Genomic DNA, 15,151 nt, shown 5'->3' on the forward strand with positions numbered 1-15,151 from the left:
CTTAATAAGCAAACTTTCTATGTTAATACTTTTTAAACAGGTTTTTCTCAAGTTTTATAGATTAGTTTGTAGTTATCTTGTTCTATCCATTCATATGGTTTGCTAACTAGCAAGTTGACCTTCAGTGGAAAAGTGAGCTTGGTCACCAAATAGTTTTTATCTGGCCTTGATTTGTGATGGGGTGTTCTGTCTTCACCATTGTTTGATTTCTGCCTTTGAAAGGTTTATGGTCCCTCTGTCAGTTAGGACAACCTCTGGCTGCAGATCCTGGAGATGTTATCTGGTGCTCACTCACCACAGTATGCTCTCGGCTAAAAGCATCTGTCACTCCAGGCATTGTAAGATGGATGGGTCTCAATTGAACTGCTGCTGCCAGCAAATGGTGAAACAAAAAAAGGTTTTGGTGATTGGCGGAATGGCTAGGGAACAGACAAGGCAATTCTGTAAGATATCGAGAGCAAGCAGTTTAGCTTGGAAAAGAACAAAGATGGATCGCATGTCATGTTCTAAAGGTCCTGAAAAGTGAGAGCATCACGTGTTTCCTTATCCATGGTGGTCCTTTTCCATTGATTTCTGTTTCAGCTTGTGCATCTTGTTGGCGGCTTTACTTGTTTTCTGTTCTTGTTTTTTGTGTATCGGATAATTGTTTTATTTATACAAAGATACTGCATCATAAATAAATTGCACTTCAATAACTATTTTTTTTTTTTTTACTTAGCAGCTGCTGAATAAATAGTATTTGATACATTTGTTTAAATATTTTATTTATAGAAATCTACAATAGGGAACCTTAATAATAATAATAATAATAATAAGCCCTTTATAAAATCTGGCTTTCTGGAGAAATAAAGATTTATGCGGTTGGTGTCATACTATAAGCATCATACGCATGGCAAACAGTGATACACTGAATCCTTTTCTTGCTGCGTTAAGACGTAAAATTGGTTTCTAAAAAGATTCAAACACTCATGATTGGGGACTGCTGAGGGTTTAGTGGTTTAAATAATGGATGAAAGAGTAAATGACCACAAAGGAGAGCCGGCCATTTAAGAAAAAGTGTTCTTTGAATGGATGGCTATTGCCCAAGGCCAAAGGTCTTTGTGTATTTTCATCTGATTATACTGAATACTAATATCTTCACTAGCAGGTGAAGTGTGCAGCACGTGTCACGGGGTAAAATGCTCATTCAGGCCCATGAATAGCAGGATTGGATTACAGTTGTTACAGATTTTGAATCATTAAGATCTTTGTGAAAGCCTACTGTTTTCTCAGAAGCAATATTCTTTGACCTCGCTGGCCATCTGTGACTGTCTTCATGTTGGTGGAGAGACAAGGCCACCCGCATCAGAATGGCAGAATGCAGGTCTTTAGAGAATTCTGTAAATTGATTTTTTTTCTTCTTCTCTATTAGTTGTGAAATTGATTATTTGGGGGAACTGATGCAGCTGTAACTTGCTTTTTACTTGTATCATTTTCTTTACTTTTCGACAATTTATTTTATACATCTCAATTTAAATACATATGAAAGTATCTGAAACTTAATTATAGTGAAGAGCATGTTCTTCAAAGTAGCTTCCCCCTTTTTTCTTTCTTTTTTTTTTTTTTCTTTTGCACTAACTTTTTAGTATGTGTTTTGTGGTTTTTTTTGTTTGTTGTGTGTGTGTGTGTGTGTGTGTTTCCAGTACATCTTGTGAAATGCTTCAGTTTAGGGGCAGTCTCTGGTGCAAGGGCTTAAAATATTACTTACCCACAAATAGGTCTACAAACTGAAAAAGTTACTTTGTTGCAACACTTTATAGGGAGAGACATGATGTGTAAAATTATGAGCATGTCACACAGAACTAAGGTCAACTTGGAACATCCAAAACCCCATTTCTAACCCTACCCCCACCCTTCCCCTCTAGCTTTCATGATGTGCTGCCTTATTTGCATACGCAGCACACCATGGGAAAAAAAATGTTCATCTTTGTTTGTCCCTGGACTTCATGTGTGTTTTTTTTTTTATTTTTTTTTATTTATTTATTTATATTAGAGAAGCTGTGGCATCAATCATTGCACAATAGTTTTTCTTCTGGAGGTTGTTGGGAACGTGTGGGATGTTCAAATTATTGGTAAAATACATAGAATCCACAAAATCATCTAGTGGTTCTGTTTTAAATTTGGGTGCCAATGGGATCATCCATTACATGTATTGTGTATTTGTTTAATATTGTCTTTTTATTAAGATAGACAAATGATGGGCCTAATCAGTGGCGCACGCAGGGGGGGTTTCTGAGTCTCTTGAAACCCCCCTCCCTGCGCTAAGTGGCCACTGTCCTATACAGCAGCCGCGGCGCTGTCAAAGAAGAGTCCGTGGCGGTGCTGTATTGTATACAGCACCGCCGCAGACGCTTCTTAGACAGCGCCGCGGCTGCTGTATAGGACAGCGCTGGCGAAACGGAGCTGCTGCAGCAGCTCTCTCTCGGTTTTTTTTTGGATTGTTTTTGGTTTTTTTGGGTCGGCGGGGGGAAACCCCCCCCTCCCCCTCCCCCCCCCCCCCCCCCGACAATCCTCCGTGCGCCGCTGCTAATTACAATTCAGCTACATGTGATTTAATCAGTTATCGGTTTGTAAAATATAAGGAACATTTTACAACTGTATGATTGGACCAATCATACAATATCCTGCCTTTTTATTCTATTTTGTTTTTGGTATGCTATGTTCCAAATAATTTAACTTTATGGGAGCGTAGACACTCCCCTCCCCCCTTCTGAATAAAACCAAAAGTTCAACAGGAAGTATCAGCAATTCAAATGTAGACTTGAAGTTAATTTGGGGTTAAGTGACACTCATATTAGTTGAGCATTGTTAATTAGAACCAATAAGAAGACACAAGACGGGGTATTCTCCATAGGAGTGTGAGTTACCAGTTGTTTTGTAGAGAGAGAGTGAGAATTAAGCTAGGTCACAGCTACAATGTAATGTATTTATTCATAATGAAGTATACTTTAATAAAATGTAAAAAGGTTCCCTGATCTTGGGGTAATGTATATTCATTTAAACTGGGTACACACCTATGGAATTATCGTGCAGATTGCACGATAAATGATAGTTTGGTCAAATATTGCAAGAGTGAATATCCTCCTGCGATCATATTTTATTGTATCAAAACACGCTGCATCGTTTGAGTTGGATGTTCTAACCTTTCTAGAAATCACGATCAGTGATGGAACATTGACTCAATAGGACTACTGTGAATAGATTGGTACAGGATTTAGGGAAAGACTGCAAACACACGCTTTCTATTTTGAGATACAGGTTTTATACCTGAGAGAACATTGAGGTTACTTATTTTGATCACTTGTGTCTGTAGTGTTTTTTGCACCATGTGAGTTTATTTATACATCATATAGAGTTTATGGTCCGGAGCTTGATTTCTGAAGCTGGTATTTTGCTTACTTAATAAATTGTTATTATCGTATCCCTGTTCTTACTACGAACACTCTCCATCCACCTCTTATACACCAAATGCGCCAGGGAAACTACCATCTCTTGTCCTTTACAGAAAATGAGGGTTAGTGCCCACCTCTACCCACACTCTTTCCCTTACGGCAGCACCCTACATATCCTTTCTATAGGGAAGCGCGGACTCCTCAGTCTATTCTACCTTCAATGATGGAACAATGTATGACAAATGTAGAAGTGTGTATGTATTCACGGTCAGCAGATACTTAGGGGCAGATTAAATTCTGCCACGAATAATGCGGCGTTAGCAGTATTACTGTTATTACGGTAAAACAGCACATAATTACCCTTAATTTTTACATCTCGCGGCTCCATATTAACGGTAATACTGTTAACACGTATTTGCGGCAGAATTGAATCGGCCCCTTAGAGTGTGTACAGAGTCAGGATCTTTTCAGCAGATGGTTATGAGAGATGAAGTTCACAGGTCTAAAGGTACATTGTGTAAGTGTGTACACATGAATCTGTATTGTCATTGGGACTTTCAGTTGTTTGTAAAATTGTTACAGAAATTGCATATGATGTAAGATTGCCTAGGTGTATAACCAGGATTAAACGCATTTGATTTGAAATTTCACAAGTTTATGTTTCAAAGTTGCATGATACCAACTTTGTGTTGCTATATGAATTAGCGGACAGTCTGTAGTTGCTTCTTTTGTTTTAAATTAATGAAGGTTTTTGTTTTTTCCCATAGGTTGGTGAAGAGCCTGTTAACAGACTTTTGCTCAGTAATGATGCTATTCATGTTGTGCAACTGAAAGCACATAGGTAAGTCTAGAGAAATGCTCAGTGCGCTGCTGTGTATTGTCCTTCATTGTGAAACTTGTGACTAGGTAATCATTTGTGAGGAGTGGTGAGGTAGTGGTAGTGTCCACACATGGGTTCACTCCCCACTGTGCAGTTGTAAAGTAAGGGTAACTTTTGCTCTGCGGCGTTACCCTGTTGTACAAACAGGGCTGAGTTTATATTCCTCCACCCCCGAATGCCACCCTAACTGGACCCCGTCGTTTTCGGATCCTCCCTCCCCCTTCCCCGCCCTCTCTAGCTGTGCATTGAGCGTACTGAGTTGCTGTGTTTACTGTACTGTGCTGTCTCCCATTGTATTGTGATTTTGTTTGTCTCTGTACGGCGCTGCGGATGCCTTGTAGCGCCTTATAAATAAATATTAATAATAATAATAATAATAATAACTCCCAGGCCACTTTTGCATTGGCTCGTTCTTTCTCCTCACAGTCAATCCGTGACTCTGGTTTACCACTATATCTAAACTGTGTAAATTCTTTTACTATATTGTACTAGAATTAAATTTGACCGTGGATTAATAATAGTGGACAGGCCTGTATCTGCAAACATACACACACTCTCCTAAGCTGCAGAAATACAGATACATATGGAATATGAGGTGAAACATATATAATATATATATATATATATATATATATATATATATATATATATATATATATATATATATATATATATATATATCCTATAGATATATTTTTAATCCCAAACCACTGCCCATACAGTTTTACCGCCATATGCAACGCACTGTTTGCCTTTCCACATTTCAGGCCAGAGTGCAAAGGTGAATGTCACTGTCCAGCACATACTTTACCTTGTTGACTTCCTCTTTCATTAAATTGGACATTTTTGGTACTTCCCGAGTACTGCTGGTTTGACCCTCATCAAGGTGAATTTATTAATGCTGAAAAAGTAAGGTGGCATTTTGTGAAGTTTTAAAATATTGGTACAGTTCTGTATGCTAGAAATTATTGCCTCTTAGGTGACACAAAAGTCACAAGTCTTTGATCTTCCTATAAACCCTGTGACGGAATGAAGCACAGGTGTATGTGTGTTTAATAGACTTACATTCTGTGATTGTTGCAGAAACCTGAATATATTTAGTTACAGTACAGGGTGATTCAAAAGTCGCAGTACACCCTTTTATTTCAAAAACTCTACAGGAATTGGGCCGATTGGCCGATTTCAAGATGGAGCCCATGTTTGGAACATACCGTAAAAGATAGACCACGTCACCCATACCTTACTGGAGTATTCAGGTTTCCCAATTTCCTGTAGAGTTTTTGAAATAAAAGGGTGTACTGCGACTTTTGAATCACCCTGTATATGCCCTAGCTGGGTGCTGGCCATGTCTAATTGCAGAACTAGTTTATAAGTCACATAACCAGAATCCCAGCACTGAAAAAAATCTAATTTAGTCTGTAGTTCTCCTGACTAGACATAATAGCTATTCTACTGATACCTTGCTGAATGCATTGGGAATGAAGCACAGGCAGCCGGTTCAAGTTTGCTCCCTCTGCATCTCAGTATAAAGTACTCATGTGCAGATATGTCTTGTACTTTTCCTTCAATATATATCTAAAATGTTGTAATATTTCCTGTTATGTTATAGAACGGCATGCATGGTCTGCTAAAAGCTTGTAAGCTATCACTGGTACCCTGGCAGCCAGAAATGAATCAAATAGGGCATGGAAAAGCTATACATTTTCAAGTGTTTGCTGATTTTCAGTAATTCCTAGGGCGATGATGCCATGTCGGGCTTGTTCCTAATGTGCTTTCACCTTATTTTTTAGTACTTTGTACAGGAATCAGGATTTTTGAATTGTTTTTGGTGCTTTAGTTTTAGCTGAATACAGGTCTTTCAAAAACTTTTAGGATTCAGTATTTGTAATTTGTATGTAATAATCCATATACTTTTAGTTTTTAATATAATATATTTAATATAGAATATTTATTTATACATTGATAAATGATGACTAATATTGCTTCAATGTATATTGCTCGCATATATTTGTATGTTTCTTGTTTTTCTAGGGTTGAATAGTAGTGGAAGGAACAGTTTTCTTTGTTGTTTTGTGTGTACATGGTGTGGTATTGTCCACAATATATGTAACCTACGGTAATCAGGTAGGTATCTGCAGTGGTTTTCATGAAATGCTGATTTGATGAGGTTTCTATGAATACACATTAATAATGCCTCTTTTGTCTTTTGGCAAGATGAGCCATACACCATTTTCAATTTTTATATATATATATATATATATATATATATATATATTTTATATATATGCGTACCGTCAAATTAGGATGTACAATCTTGGACAACGCTATGTCTGCCTTTTCTGCATTATCTTTTACGAGTTGAGATCCAGAGTCACAGTTCTCGAAGAAGATCCACTCTATTCCGAGTGGATCTTCTTCGAGAACTGTGACTCTGGATCTCAACTCGTAAAAGATAATGCAGAAAAGGCAGACATAGCGTTGTCCAAGATTGTACATCCTAATTTGACGGTACGTATAAATACACACACTCAGTCTATTATCCTGGAATTACACTGAGGCGCCTGGCCTGTGCTTTATTTCAGTATATGTATATGTATATGTATATGTATATGTATATGTGTGTGTATATATATATATATATATATATATATATATATATATATATATATATATATATATATATATATATATATATATATATATATATATATATATATATATATCTCAAAATAAATAAAATGTTCAGCAGTTAGTTTCTTTAGTACTGTGGGGTTTTTGGTTGTCTGTATAATTTGGGTTTGGTGTTGCTTTATTTTGGAGCTGTGCTATGTGAAATCAGGGAAGTATTTATATGATCATTTGGCATTATTGAGAAGTCCACTCTTAGTATTGTGCATCCCATGTGCCCTTGTAGACAACATCTGTACTTGAGGAAAACAGATTGGAGAGGTAAAGTAATGATAAACATAAAATAAAATTAATCTAAAATAAAAATATGTTTTGTCCTCTGAACTCTGCAGCCCAAGTCATGCACTTTGTGGTAGACACAGCTGGTTTTTTTTCTGACCGAATGTCAAACTACTAAGCAAAACATAAACTGGTTGCTTGTAAATGTAATTAGCTACTTTTAAAGAGTACTGTGCATGAAATGGCTTAGAAAAGTGCTGGGCTTCCATCTGCTACCCAGCTCCTTCCTGCATTATCAGGTTTGTTTGTTACAGCTTGTAACACTTGTTTAAAATAACTGCTTATATATTGTTACATATAGTTGTCTCTTTGATTAAATGCATTGTTTTAACTTATTACTGAGATTAAGGGTAATGTGCGGTTTTATTTGAAGATTAGAGAGATGCCCATGCGGCTACTGAAGTATATCAGGATGCCCATCACTGGCATAGAACAAGTTTAGGCACCATTTGGCTCTTCACAGTGATTTTTAGCAAAAAAAATAGGGATTTTAGAAAAAATAGGGATCCAAAACCAAAACACGGGGGTCAGCCATCTCTAGTTTTACAGGAATGTTGCTTGCGTTTACTAGACTTTTATATTCTGGTTTCTGTAACAACTACAAAATCTATTTAGTTACAGTATGTGCTGTAGCTGTGTACAAGCCGTGATATGTGTAGAACTAGTTTATAAGGAACATAACCCGAATTTCATTTCTGAATAAATCTAATTTAGTCTGTAGTTCATCTGACTAGACAAAATAGCTGTTCTACTGATATCCTGTGTCAAGCAGAGAAACGTTCTGTTTGCAAACAAAAGCTTTGCAGCTGAACACAGTGAACTTCAATGTTTTGGTTGGTCTCTGACTTTTATTTATTTTTTATTTTATTAGTAGACTCTATTGTGGGAAAAGGTTATTGCCACAACCAGTCTGTACAGAACTCTTCTGCATTATAATGTTTACAATTTACCCAACGTACAGTTAGTGGACCCTCAATAATACCTATATGATGTTGCTAGATCCTAGAGAATTGATAACTCTCCTGAATGAAGGGGTAATGTGATGTCTGGTTCATACTTGCCAACTCTCCCGGAATGTCCGGGAGACTCCCGCATTTTGCGAGAGTCTCACGGACTCCCGGGAGAGTGTGATAATCTCCCGCATCTGGATAAATAGTGAAGTGGGCAGAATTAAGTCCCAAACGCTGCGATTCCCGGTGAATCGCGGCGTTTGGCCCCACCCTCCGCTGTCAAATGACGCGTTTTGCGTCATTACGCCATGGGGCGGGTCCAAAATGAAGCGCATTTTGGAGCCCCGCCCCCCGTTACGCCCACCTCCTCCGCAGGCTCCCGGATTTGAAGATCAGAAAGTTGGTAAGTATGGTCTGGAGGTGAATCCTATTTAAATATTACTATTTAAATTGGAAATCTGCACCCACCTAAAAGTATTGTCAAAAACCTATTTTCAGGGCACCTGTACTGTTATATGTAATAGGTGTCAATGGCGCTGATTGTAGATATTTAAACCACAAGAAGCTTTTAGACTTAACCAGTTTGTCAGAAGTTGTTGTAAAATAAAATATAATAAATATTATATATATATATATATATATATATATATATATATATATATATATATATTAATATTCACAGTTGATACTGAATGCAACTGTGTTAAGTACATTATGCAGTCAACGCACTTAACATTATTACAGTACATTCACATGTACATATTTTTTTTTTTTTTTTTTTTTTTTTTTGTTCCTCCGTTCACTTTATATATGAGTAAGTTTTACACACAAAGGATGCGGCTCAAGTTCTATTGTCCTTTCAGTTCATTTGTCACTTGGAAGAACCAGCTGAGAGCCTAACTTTCTGTCTGTGCATTCTCAGTAGAGCGATGTGGATGGCTGGAGGCTGTCCCATTTCCTGTTTGCACCAGATCACAGGGGACCCCACTACCAAGATGGGAGACGCATTGTAGTGCTCTATATTAATAAACCGCATTTGGGGGGCTGTTCAGATATACTTTATTGTTGTCTTTATCTTTTGATTGACTTCACTGATTGAAATAGGTAGCATAAAGCACAAAGAGTTGAAGAAAAAAAATACAAATGTATTTATATTGGGGCGCACAGACCCTTAATAAGGGTTTATCTGAACAAGTGAAATACTAAGCTAACCAAACTAAACCCTACTTGCGAACTCTCCCGGAATTTCTGGGAATCTCCTGACTTTCGGGGAGTCCTACCAAAAGAGTAGGCAAACCTCCCAGATCCTAAAAAATGCAGATATTCACGGCATTGAGTATCGGGGCGGGGCTTATTTGCATCATTAAGCCCCATCCCCACTGTTAAGTAACGTTGTTTTTTGCATTTTATAGTGGAGGCGGAGCAGTGGTGATGCAGACGTCACCACGCCCCCTCCTATCCCTGTCACATGACCTGTCCTCCCGGAGGACAGAGCCAGAAAGTGGCCAAGTGTGAACTAAACATGACATGAATATATCGTCGGGCATTTACCTCTGCTTTTTCGGGATCTATTGATCCTCATGGACAGCAATTAATTTAGGTCGTGAGCTGTCTTTTCATTATGTATTTTTTCCTTTGAACCTTTTTAATTGTCTATTCACTCTTGGGGGGCTTTTTTTTTTTTTAAAAAAAAGTTTTTTTTTTGGAGGTAAATAGAACTTATATCTATTGTATAGTTATGTAGAAAAGTTTTTTGGTTTTTTTTGTATATTTAATAGCCAAATTCCAAGTTCCACCCATATATCGGGCCTATGCATATTCTCATTGGAGCAGAACAGGGGCCCCAGCATGATAAATAACCTTTTAATGCTTCGGATCGCTTCATGGTAGCAAATGTTGAGTGTCGCTTAGCAACGGTGATTAAAATGTTATATTGCAGTAATAACTTTTTTATTTTTATTTATTTTTACCACCACAATGGGTACATTTAATAAAAGGTCTTAAGTTTTGTACTACAAAAATCGCCTACTAGGATTAATTTAATCGGAAGTCCAATAACCTACTTGTATGTTTTTTGTACTGTTTGTGATTTTCTTACAGGTGCTATAGTTTTCTCATAAACATGGGGAGAACATACGCACGGTCATCTTAAAGCATGGGTATGCTGGACAGTTGCCCAGGGGCCCCCACAAGCATAGGGGCCCCATTTTCTTGCCAACTTTTCAGTATATTATTCCGGGAGATTTATTCAGAACCTTCAAACCCTCTTTAGTAAAACGTTTAGGTGGATCAATCGCCTCAGTATCAGCTGTTATCTGTACACGCCATCTTGCTGTTGCTAATTCACATCTTGACCTCGATGAAAGCAGCGTACACGTAATTGTACTATACATTTAGTATGTGTAGAGCCCCAGGGCACTGCTTTGCCCAGGGGCCTATAATGCTGTTAAGACAGCCCTGAGCATACGAACTCCACAGAGATGGTCAACACAGTTGTCAATCCTCATACTTACTGATGCAAGTGTATATATGTGTGTGTAATATAAAAAGAAAATAGATGCGCACACACACTTAGTTCTACCTGTAGCTGGTATTTATACTGGTATGGTGTTAAACTATGCTGTGTTAAAAACACATTACACCACCTTTTCCACTAACAAGGGGTAAAATACAAGTGGGATTAAGAAAATAACAAATAACAAAGTGGTTAGCACTTCTGCCTCACAGCGCTGGGGTCATGAGTTCAATTCCAGATTTTATCTGTGTGGAGTTTGTATGTTCTCCTTGTGTTTGCGTGGGTTTCCTCCGGGTGCTCCGGTTTCCTCCCACACTCCAAAAACATACTGGTAGGGTAACTGACTGTTAACAAATTAACCCTGGTATGTGTGTGTATTAGGGAATTTAGACTGTAAGCCCCAATGGAGCAGGGACTGATGTGAATGAGTTCTCTGTACACTGCTGCGGAATTAGTGGCGCTATAGTAATAACTGATGATATAACCACCGCACGAAGTCCTAATGGTTGATAGAACTGCTGGCATACTCTTTTATGCTATGAAAGAATAGGTAGGTGTAGCCATTTTGTTATGTGAGGTAAGTGCCCTAAAGTCTTCCACGATGATTGAAGGTCAGTGGACAGCTGAGTTAGGTCAATTAAACACCATGTGCTTTAGTTTAATAATTGGAGAAGATCCCTCCTTGGATTCTCTTGAATATGTTGCTGTGAATAGGTTTGAGTATAAATCCTGATTTATCTCAGGAATGTTCTCCTTTGTTTAAGGAATGGGATAATTTTTTGCCAAATGTGAGACTTGAACAACTGAATTAAATGTACTTTGATTTGGAAACTTTTGGTAAACCAACTCTTGGAGCTGTCTTTTATAATAAGTATGAATGTTCTTTTCTATTTAACATACACTACAGGAACTTGTGAGTTCTGAAGAAACAGCCCTATTCATACTATAATTGCATTAATATTGTGTAGACTATTATAAGGTACGTGTTTTGTGTATTTTACATGGACAGTGTTTTTATTGCCTTGCCCTGTTCTGAATTCTTGGGAGTAGATAAGCACAGTCCTGGTCAGAACAGATGTTTGTAGTAGTGGTATTGTTTCCCTATCAGAGCTGCAGGTTAAAAGTTTACGTGAGATTATTTTGCTTGTATGCTGTTACCTGGTGTTTTGTCGCTGGTTGTGTTTATGTAGGTATTTAGTGTATGTATGTAACCTGGAAACTTTCAATTTTCGTGATATTGTAGTAGTTTATGTTTTTGTGGGGTCAAAAAGAATGGCATGGATTTATGGATGCTAACATGCAGAGAACATACTTTTTTAAACTTTATTGGTACTTTTCTATACTCTGTTTAATTTCTTCTGTATGTATTCTGTTTTTTAGCTTTTGCACATCTCCATTTCGAATTTGAGTCAGGAAATGGCTGTGGGCAAGATTTAGCTACCATCAGCCTTTGTCTACTTGTCTACTTTATAGCTTGCCCTTTGTCCTCAGGTCCCTTTTACTTACAGTAAGCCGATGACTCCATCAGAAACTGACATGTTCATGGGTGAGAGGGGTGTGCAAGGGGTGAAACAGCAGTGTATGCAAGTAACCTCTTTAAAGGGCATTTTTTATTACAATTTATTTTAATACCTACTATGTTTTTTGTTGTATTTTAAAATATAGGGTAATATACTGTAGTCAATGTTAATATAAATTGGCAATTGATTATGACCATTTGCAATCCTATTTAAAAAAATAAGATAAATTTTTTTTTAAAAAAATTGCTCAATACAATTTAATCTAGAGTAGGACTGTCCGCCCTTTTGTGATGGCCTCCATGCAATCTCTTGTAGAACCCTTTTTTTTTTTTTTCTTCTTTGTCCTGCTATCAGAAACTGGGGCCCAGTGCTAATTAATCTGGCGGGCCCCCCCTTCCCCATACATGCGCCCCCCTTCCCCATGCATGCGCCCTCCTCTCCCTTCCCGATGCATGCGCCCCCCCCATTCCCCACCCATGCATGCGCCCTCCTCTCCCTTCCCCATGCATGCGCCCTTATCCCCCTCTCCGCTCCCCGCAATCACCGTAAATGTCCCCCGGCCTCTTCCCACCCCCCCCCCCCCCTCAAAAAAAAAAGAATAGCTGATTAACTTACCTATTCCTCCGCGATGCTGCAGTTCCCTGTCACTGATACACTGGGAGCGGGAAGCGCAGTGATGTCACCGCGCCACGCTCCCAGCCTAACCGAGTCTCGGAGGCGGAGCTGCAGCATCACGGAGAAGAAGGTAAGAAGAAAAAAAAAAAGGGCAGCACAGTCGGTGACTGCGGGCCTGGACAGTCCAGGGAGTCCGGACAGACCTCCCTAGTCTGTCCGGGCCCCCCACAGCAGTACTGGCCGTACTCCCCTGATGCCGTGCCTGCAATTGTAAATACTGCAGTTGTAACAGATCTGCAACTCTCTTCACAATAAAGGATCATTTGTGCAGTAGCATTAGTATGGTATCCATTTGATTTAAACTTGTTTTTACCAAACAAGGTGATCGGATTTGCTATGGATTCAGCTTTCTGCATGACATTTTGCATTATTTGACAGGCGCGCACACACAGTTGCCCTTTTTTTTTTTTTTTTTTTTTTTTTTTTAAATACATGAAAAAATAAATCTTTACTTAATAACAATGCAGCAGTTTTTAGTAAGACCAAGAAAGCCTTTGAGACATAAAAATTACACTAATGCCAGCTACGGCTTACATTAATAATCTGACTTGTGCAAAAGGTTCTTCATGCAAAATAAATATGAACTACAACTTGTTTCTTCGTTAGACTTGAGAACTAATTCGGCTCAATCGACAGCTCTACCCTGTTAAGCTTAAAACATTTCAATTCCTTAAACCATAATGGTCCGTTGAAGGAAGCATGGGTAAAATATTTTTTTTGACGTATAATTTGGGAGATACTCAATCCACTGCTGTTGAATCTTCTCGCATGCGTATTGCTAGGAATATCTGAAGTTTAACTTTCTTACATTGACAGGATTACAATGGAGATTGGACATCTGAACCAGTGATAACTATGTACAATGGCTTATGATTATTATTATTATTAATTTTTATTTATAAGGCGCCACAAGGTGTCCGTAGCGCCGTACAGGGACAAACAAATTACAATACAATGGGAGACAGCACAGTACAGTAAGCACAGTAACTCAGTAAGCTCAATGCACAGCTAGAGAGGGCGGGGAAGGGGGAGGGAGGATCCGCAAACGACGGGGCCCAAGAAGGAGGGCGTGGAAGACAGGGAGACCCCCAGGGGGGAGGAGGGAGCGAGAGTGGACGTGGGGTGGAGGACCCTCAAGGAGGAGGGCTAAGTAGCTGGAGAGCAGAGTTAGAAGTGGTGGAAACAGGAGGAGAGATGGCCCTGCTCAGAGGAGCGTACAATCTAAGGGGAGGGGTGGACAGACAGAGAGACGCAGGGGAGAGAGGGAGAGTAGGGGAACGGAGGCAGAAGATAAGGTAGGAAGTTAAGGTGAGTTTTTAGGGCCCGTTTGAAACTGGACAGATTAGGGGAAGTTCTGATGGAGGGAGGGAGCTTGTGATTAGTACCATAAAACATCTGGTGTATAAAACTATAGTTTGAGAGCAGTGACTGTGTTATTTTCAGCAAAGCTAAGGAATCAATGCCACAGTCAAAGGCTGATGGATGACTGGCAATGGAGAGACGCACAGATCATCCTCTTTACAGGGAGAAGGATGAAGTCTCCTGTTGTGGAAATGGCTTTTCAACATTCTGCGCAGCCAGAGGTCTCGGGCTAGATGAGATCATGAGGTCACAGTGGCAATCACTGGCACATTAGTCGGATATTAAGCAATGTAGTAAATAAGTAACATAATGGTAACTAATAGGCTTTAGTCACTGGATTTTGTCAGACATATTAAACCTTTATATGTCCTAGAAACACAGTGGTACCTCCAATTCAAGAAGTTCTTCAATCTATTATGTAATTCACTTTGGCATTAAACATATTACTACATACAAAAGAGCGGCTTGCTATTGGTTTAACAGATTATGGGTATCTTGTATAAATTTTCACATATTTGGGATACATGGTACAATAATTACCATCACAATGTTGAGAAGCCTTGATTATAAATTATTGTCCCTTACGCTCTATTTAATCCATGAAATTGCTTTGTTTGTACTCTGTATTTTCATTACTGACTGCTTGTAAACCATAAGGTAAAGCTTTTAAAGCTCTAATCTTGTGACTTTTTTTTTGTGTGGCATCTCCACCTATTTAATACTAGTTTACAGTATTTGTATTGAATGACACATGTAGTTTGACCCACTTCAGTGATTCTGTGATTGCTCAGCACAGTATGGAGAAATTATATGCATTGCTATTTACCGTGTTTTTTTAGTATGATTTCCCA

The 15,151-nt window shown here is 38.6% G+C and overlaps 1 protein-coding gene across 1 annotated transcript in view; it reads left to right on the forward strand.

Moving 5' to 3' along the window:
• Positions 1–15,151, forward strand: part of GREB1L (GREB1 like retinoic acid receptor coactivator) — a 109,654-nt gene that overhangs the window by 46,166 nt on the left and 48,337 nt on the right. The window contains exon 2 of the mRNA XM_075213393.1: positions 4,199–4,272. The gene's annotated coding sequence lies outside the window, so the exon portion shown is untranslated. The remainder of the gene's footprint in view (positions 1–4,198; positions 4,273–15,151) is intronic.

Source organism: Mixophyes fleayi, chromosome 5, assembly GCF_038048845.1.
Source record: "Mixophyes fleayi isolate aMixFle1 chromosome 5, aMixFle1.hap1, whole genome shotgun sequence".
NCBI lineage: Eukaryota > Metazoa > Chordata > Amphibia > Anura > Limnodynastidae > Mixophyes > Mixophyes fleayi.